This window comes from Rhinopithecus roxellana, chromosome 5, assembly GCF_007565055.1.
Source record: "Rhinopithecus roxellana isolate Shanxi Qingling chromosome 5, ASM756505v1, whole genome shotgun sequence".
NCBI classification, from domain to species: domain Eukaryota; kingdom Metazoa; phylum Chordata; class Mammalia; order Primates; family Cercopithecidae; genus Rhinopithecus; species Rhinopithecus roxellana.
The window spans coordinates 164,249,210-164,255,519 of record NC_044553.1 but is presented as its reverse complement, the minus strand read 5'-3'; the positions used below and the strand labels follow the sequence as shown (position 1 = coordinate 164,255,519).

The window sequence follows — 6,310 nt, the reverse complement described above, 5'->3', positions numbered from 1 at the left end:
ACTTTTGATGCTTGTCTTGTTATATGTTGTGGAGACTTGCAAAGTCAAAGGCAGCTCTCTACTTCAGAAAAGTATCTTTGCGGAAAAAAAATAGCTCTTTTTCATTAATCAGACATAATGAAAGACAACGTGAAGCACAAGACATTATCTTGATGAAACACAAAAATCTTAGTCTCCTAGGCCAATTGCTCAAAAGGTAAAGAAAATCCTTCAGACCGCCACCGCCGCCTCAGAACCCAGGCCTGGGGGGCGGTGGGGCAGTGTATGGAGCCCCCGCCCCCCGGAGCTGCCAACATTGCCAGCGCCACCGCCACGCTACACACAGGTACCCCCGGATGGCGTGAGCGCTCCCCCAGCGATGGACGCATCTGTGACGCTGTGGCAGTCTCTGCTGCAGCTGCCAAGAGAGCAAGGCAATGGCCACCTCGCCTGGACTTCACGGGATGGTGGTGAATTCAAGCTGGTGGATGCAGAGGAGGCGGCCCGGCTGTGGGGGCTACGCAAGAACAAGACCACCATGAATTACGACAAGCTCAGCCGGGCCTTGCCGTACTACTAAGACAGGAACATCATCCGCAAGGAGGGCGGCCAGAAGCTCGTCTACAAGTCAGTGTCCTATCCTGAGGTCGCAGGGTGCTCCGCTGAGGACTGCCCGCCCCAACCCGCGGTGTCTGTTAGCTCCGCCATGGCGAATGTGGCCCCTGCTGCTGTACCTGCCGCCCCGGGGAACACGGTGTCAGGAAAGCCAGGCACGCCCGAGGCTGCAGGAACGGCCGGCCCTGGCGGTTTGGCGCGCAGCAGCCGGAACAAGTCCCTGCGCTCGGGTACTTCACCTGCACCATCCAGTCTCTGCAGCCACAGCCGCCCCTCAGCCTCGGCCTGCTGTGCTGCTCCCCAACGCCGCTCCCGCAGGAGCAGCAGCGCCCCCGGGGAGCAGGAGCACCCGTCCAAGCCGCCTGCAGGCCCGCCTGGAGGCCGAGGAAGCCGGCTTGCCTCCGCAGGCCCTCCTGACCCGGCCCGAGGCCCCAGCCCTGAAATCGGAAGAGCTGAATGTGGAGCCGGGTTTGGCCGGCCTCTGCCCCCAGGCGTGAGAGTGGAAGGGCCCGAGGAAGAGTCGGAAGTTGCGGGAGCGAGAGGGTTTGTGCCGGAAACCGCCAAGGCCGAGCCCGAAGTCCCTCCACGGGAGGGCGTGCCAGCCCGGAGGCCCCGGTCGTTACGGACACCGCAGGGCAGCCGGCGGCCACGCGGCTTCCAGCCCTGAGAGCTCCCAGCCGCAGAAGGGCCGGAAGCCCCGGGACCTAGAGCTTCCACTCAGCCCGAGCCTGCTAGGCGGGCCGGGACCCGAACGGACCCCAGGATCGGATACTGGCTCCGGCCTCCCGGCGCCGAGGCCGGCGCCCACCCCGTCCCTGCTTCCTACGCATACATTGACCCCGGTGCTGCTGACACCCAGCTCGCTGCCTCCCAGCTTTCACTCTGGAGCACCCCGAGTCCCACTGCGCCCCGTAGCCCGGCCAAGCTCTCCTGCCAGCTTCCGTGCAGTGGCAGCGCCCAGGTGCACACCCCTTCCATCAGCGTGGGTGGCCTCTCGACCCGGTGATGCTCTCCCCAGGGCCCCAGAAGCCATGACTGCCACCATCACCACCATCATCCCTTCTGGGGTCACTCCATCCATGCTCTCTCAAGGAGAAACAGTTCAACTGAAAGACTCATGCTCTGATTGTGGTGGGGTGGGGATCCTTGGGAAGAATTACTCCCAGGAGTAACTAACTCTCATTAACTCCTCCACAGAAAACACACAGCTGCCACAGCTTCTCTCTTTTCTGTCCGTCCCCCAGTGGCTGCCCTTACACGTTTCCTACTTCAGTGGTAGGGGCGGTTTGTTTATTTATTTTTTGAAGGCCACTGGGAGGCGACTGACCTAACCTTTTAGGATGGTGAGGACATCTCCCCCACCTCCCCACTTTTTTCCCCAAGACAAGACAATCAGGGTCTGGCTTAGACCTTTCTTTATTCCTCAGCCTGCGCTTGGGGAGATGAGGGAGCCCTGTCTGCATTTTCGGATGTGAGTAGAAGAGTTAGTTTATTTCGTTCTATTATTCCTGGCCATACTCAGGGGTCCAGGAAGAATTTGTACCATTTAATGGGTTGGGAGTCTTGGCCAAGGAAGAATCGCCCCCTTGAAATAGAAGTTTCCACCTCCCCAGCCTTTCTCTCAGACAGCTTATCCTTTTTCAACCAACTTTTTGGCCAGGAAGGAATGTCCCTTTGTTCTTCCCCCTGAGAAGCCATTCCTTTGTCTGCCAAACTCCCTGGGGTCCTGCCTGTTTTCCCCCAGTGGAGGGGATTTTTGGGGGTGGTCCCCATCTGGGGGGCCCCTCCAGCCAGTACTCTAGGTCTCCCTGTCTCTCCTCTGCTGCCATTTTGATAGTATAATCTATTTTTAAATGGGGATTTTCAATAGGGGAGAGGGAGTCATCTCTTCCTATATTTGGTGGGGTGGGTGGGAAGGAAGGGATCTGGGGGGGTATCTTCCTGCCGCCTCTCCCCACAAGTGTTTATTTATGATACCAAATGTGTATTTTCAGATCCCTCTCTCCCAGCTCCCCAGTTTCCTGCAGGTGGGTACGAAGGACCCTTTCAATGTCCCTGGAGTTGGGAGGGAGGAATGGGGGACATAAAGCCTGTCCTGTCTCTATTCTAGGTAGGAGAGAGTAGGTTCAAAAGACTGCTGGACTCACCTGTCAGCCCTGGCCCAGCCCAGGCCTCAGGACCTGGGGATTGGTGATTTGGGGGACGGTGCTACACTCGTCTCCACTGTTTGTTTTACTTCCCCAAAATTGACCTTTTTTTTTCTAAAGAGTCCCAGAAAATGGGGAATTGTTCCTGTAAATATGTATTTTTCAAGGTGAAAAAAAAAGAAAGAAAAACTTTCCATAATCAAGAGCAGACCAATATTCCAGGAAACTGTCACTTTAACAGAGAAGACCAAATTCTACTTTTGCATCACTGAACTGTTAATACTAAAGCTAATTTTAATTAAACCTTATAAATAAATCCATCCAGGCTGAGCAAGGTGACTCACACCTGTAGTCCCAGCACTCCAGGAGGCCAAGGAGGGTGGATCACTTAAGCCCAGGAGTTTGAGACTAGCCTGGACAGCATGGGGAAGCCCTGTCTCTACAAAACATACAAAAAAAAAAAAAAAATTAGCCAGGCATGGTGGCGTGTGCCCATAGTCCCAGCTACTTGGGAGGCTGAGGTGGGAGGATTGCTTGAGCCTGGCCTCCAGGCCTCAGTGCTGAGTGTCACTGCACTCCTGCCTAGGCAACACAGTGGGACCCTGTCTCATAAATAAATAAATAAATAAATAAATAAATAAATAAATAAATAAATCCAGCCAGGTGCAATGGCTCACACCTGTAATCCCAGCACTTTGGGAGGCCAAAGCAGGTGGATCATGAGGTCAGGAGTTCAAGACCAGCCTGGCCAACATGGTGAAACCCCGTCTCTACTAAAAATACAAAAATTAGCTGGGCATGGTGGTGGGTGCCTGTAATCCCAGCTACTGGGAAGGCTGAGGCAGGAGAATCGTTTGAACCCAGGAGGCGGAGGTTGCAGTGAACCGAGATCACACCACTGCACTCCAACTTGGGCAACAAGAGTGAAACTCTGTCTCAAAAAAATAAATAAATCCCATCACAGCCAACTTTGACCACATAAGATCCCTTTTCCACAATCCTTTTACAACTTTTTTTTTTTTTGAGACAGAGTCTTGCTTTCGCCCAGATCAGAGTGCAGTGGTGCAATCTTGGCTCACTCCACCTCCCGGGTTAAAGTGATTCTCGTGCCTCAGCCTCCCCAGTAGCTGCAATTATAAGCATGTACCACCACGCCCGGCTAGTTTTTGTATTTTTTGTAGAGATGGAGTTATGCCATGTTGGCCAGGCTGGTCTCTAGTTCCTGGCCTCATGTGATCCACCTGCCTCAGCCTCCCAAAGTGCTGGGATTACAGGCGTGAGCCACCGTGCCTGGCCCTTTCACAATCTTTTTCTTTTAATGTATCAGCTGTTTTTCTTTTAGTTGTTGTTGTTGTTGTTCTGTTTGTTTTTCGAGACAGAGTTTCCCTCTTGTTGCCCAAGCTGGAGTGCAATGGCGCGATCTCAGCTCACTGCAACCTCTGCCTCCTGAGTTCAAGCAATTCTCCTGCCTCAGCCTCCCAAGTAGCTGTGATTACAGGCATGCACCACCACACCTGGTTAATTTTTGTTTGTTTGTTTGTTTGTTTTTAGTAGAAATGGGATTTCACCATGTTACCCAGGCTGGTCTCGAACTCCTGACCTCAGGTGATCCACCTGCCTCAGCCTCCCAAAGTGCTGGGATTACAGACGCCCCTGGCCTCAGCTGCTTTTTCTTACATTTTTGTCTCTCTTATTCTGAAACAGCCAGTCATTATCTTTCAGTACATAATTGATTAATATTACTCCTCTTCCTTTAACAGAAAACACAACCTCATGTCTTATAACTTTTCTTACTAAAATTACTCCCTATATATTTTGCATACAAAGTTTCTTTATTATTCTAATTGTTTTAATTACATATATTTTCAGAATTTTAATCCTTAGAAATTGTGAATTGTCTGTCACCAGCATTCTGTAGATTAACATTTCATACTTTTTAAAAACATGTGCTTCCTCATAGTACAGCTTCTCATGTGATTAACAGACCCAAATATGTTTAGCTTTTCAATACCACATAAAAACGAGATGCCGGGCCAGGCACAGTGGCTCGTACCTATGATCCCAGCACTTTGGGAGGCCAAGGCAGGAGGCTCACTTGAGCCTAGAAGGTTGAGACCAGCCTGGGCAACACAGCAAGATCCTGTCTCTACAAACAAATTAAAAGTTAGCTAGGTGTTGTGGCCCATGCCTGTAGTCTTAGCTACTGGGAGGCTAAGGCTAGAGAATCGTTTGAACCCAAGAGGTTGAGTTTGCAGTGAGCTATGAGCACACCACTGCACCTGGCCTGGGTGACAAGTGAAACCTTGTCTCTAAAAAATAAAATTTAAAAATTGTTTCACAAAGAATAGAAACAGAATGTATAACTTCTAAATCAGAAGAAGAAAGATTGAGTGAGGAAAATAACTCCTAAAGAAATAAGGAAACAATTTAAAAGATACTGAGGAAAAGCAAGATAAATAGAAACACAAAATAAGGAGGTAGAAATAAATATGACTAATGAAAATAAAAAGATATGGACTACATTCTCCAGTTAAAAGATGGATGTTCTTAATCCAGCTATGTGGTTTTTCAAAAGACACACACAAAACAAAATGACACAGAAGAGCTGGGGGGAAAAGATAAACCAGGCATACAGTAGTGTATGCATACATACATTTTTGTGAGTTTTGTGGCATTTTACTCTCAGGCAAAATTGATGTTTTGGGGAAAAGCATTACTAGAGATGTTTTAAAGGGCATGAAATACTGATTATTATAATATCTCCACATGAAGTACCTACAATGACCTGGGGGCAGTTCTCAACCCCTTAGTTAAATTAACCCCCATTTTATAGGTGAGGAAAGGCAAGCACAGAACAGTCAGGAAGTATTTTCTGAATTTTCATGGAAGCTATCTTTTCAATTATTTGCCTTATGATTTGTGCTTCCAAATTTTTATTTTAAAACTTTTTCCCTGCTCCAACATCAATAAGTGATCCTCCTTTCTTTAGCATTAACTTTATAGTTAATTTATAACAATTCACAGATCTATAATCTGGCTCAAGTCCACGCTCATATGGAACAAGTGGTGGAGGCCCAGTTTTTATTTTTCTCTGTATAGTGAGTCCATTTTGCCAATACCATTTATAAATAATCTTGTCCCATTGATTTGTGATGTTTTCTTTTTATCTTATATTAAGAGTGTGTGTGTGTGGTAGCAGTAAATATTGCTCATATTCAGTGGTTCTCTACTTCTAGGAGCACAGAGTTACTCCTCCCTCACCCCTTGGCATTGTCATTCGTTCTGGCCAATGATATTTGAGAAGTGATGTATGGAACTTCCAGGTCTAAGCATTCAATGGCCAGAATCCCTCTCCATTCCTAGCTTCCCTGCTATAACTGTGATGACAACCTTCTTAGTTCATAGTTTTCTATCCTTCTATTTTTCAACTTGTGTCTTCTTTTGTTTTAATTATAAAGTTGCTCTTGGAGGGCTCGTTTCTTTGTTTGTTCATTTGTTTGTTTCAGAGACAGGGTCTTGCTGTGTTGCCCAGGCTGGACTCAAATTCCTGGACTCAAGCAATCCTCTAC

The 6,310-nt window shown here is 48.7% G+C and overlaps 1 pseudogene; it reads left to right on the top strand.

Annotated features, from left to right (window-relative positions):
- The first annotated feature begins 343 nt into the window (after positions 1-343).
- On the top strand, positions 344-1,629 carry LOC104673022 (annotated as a pseudogene).
- The last annotated feature ends 4,681 nt before the right edge of the window (positions 1,630-6,310 follow it).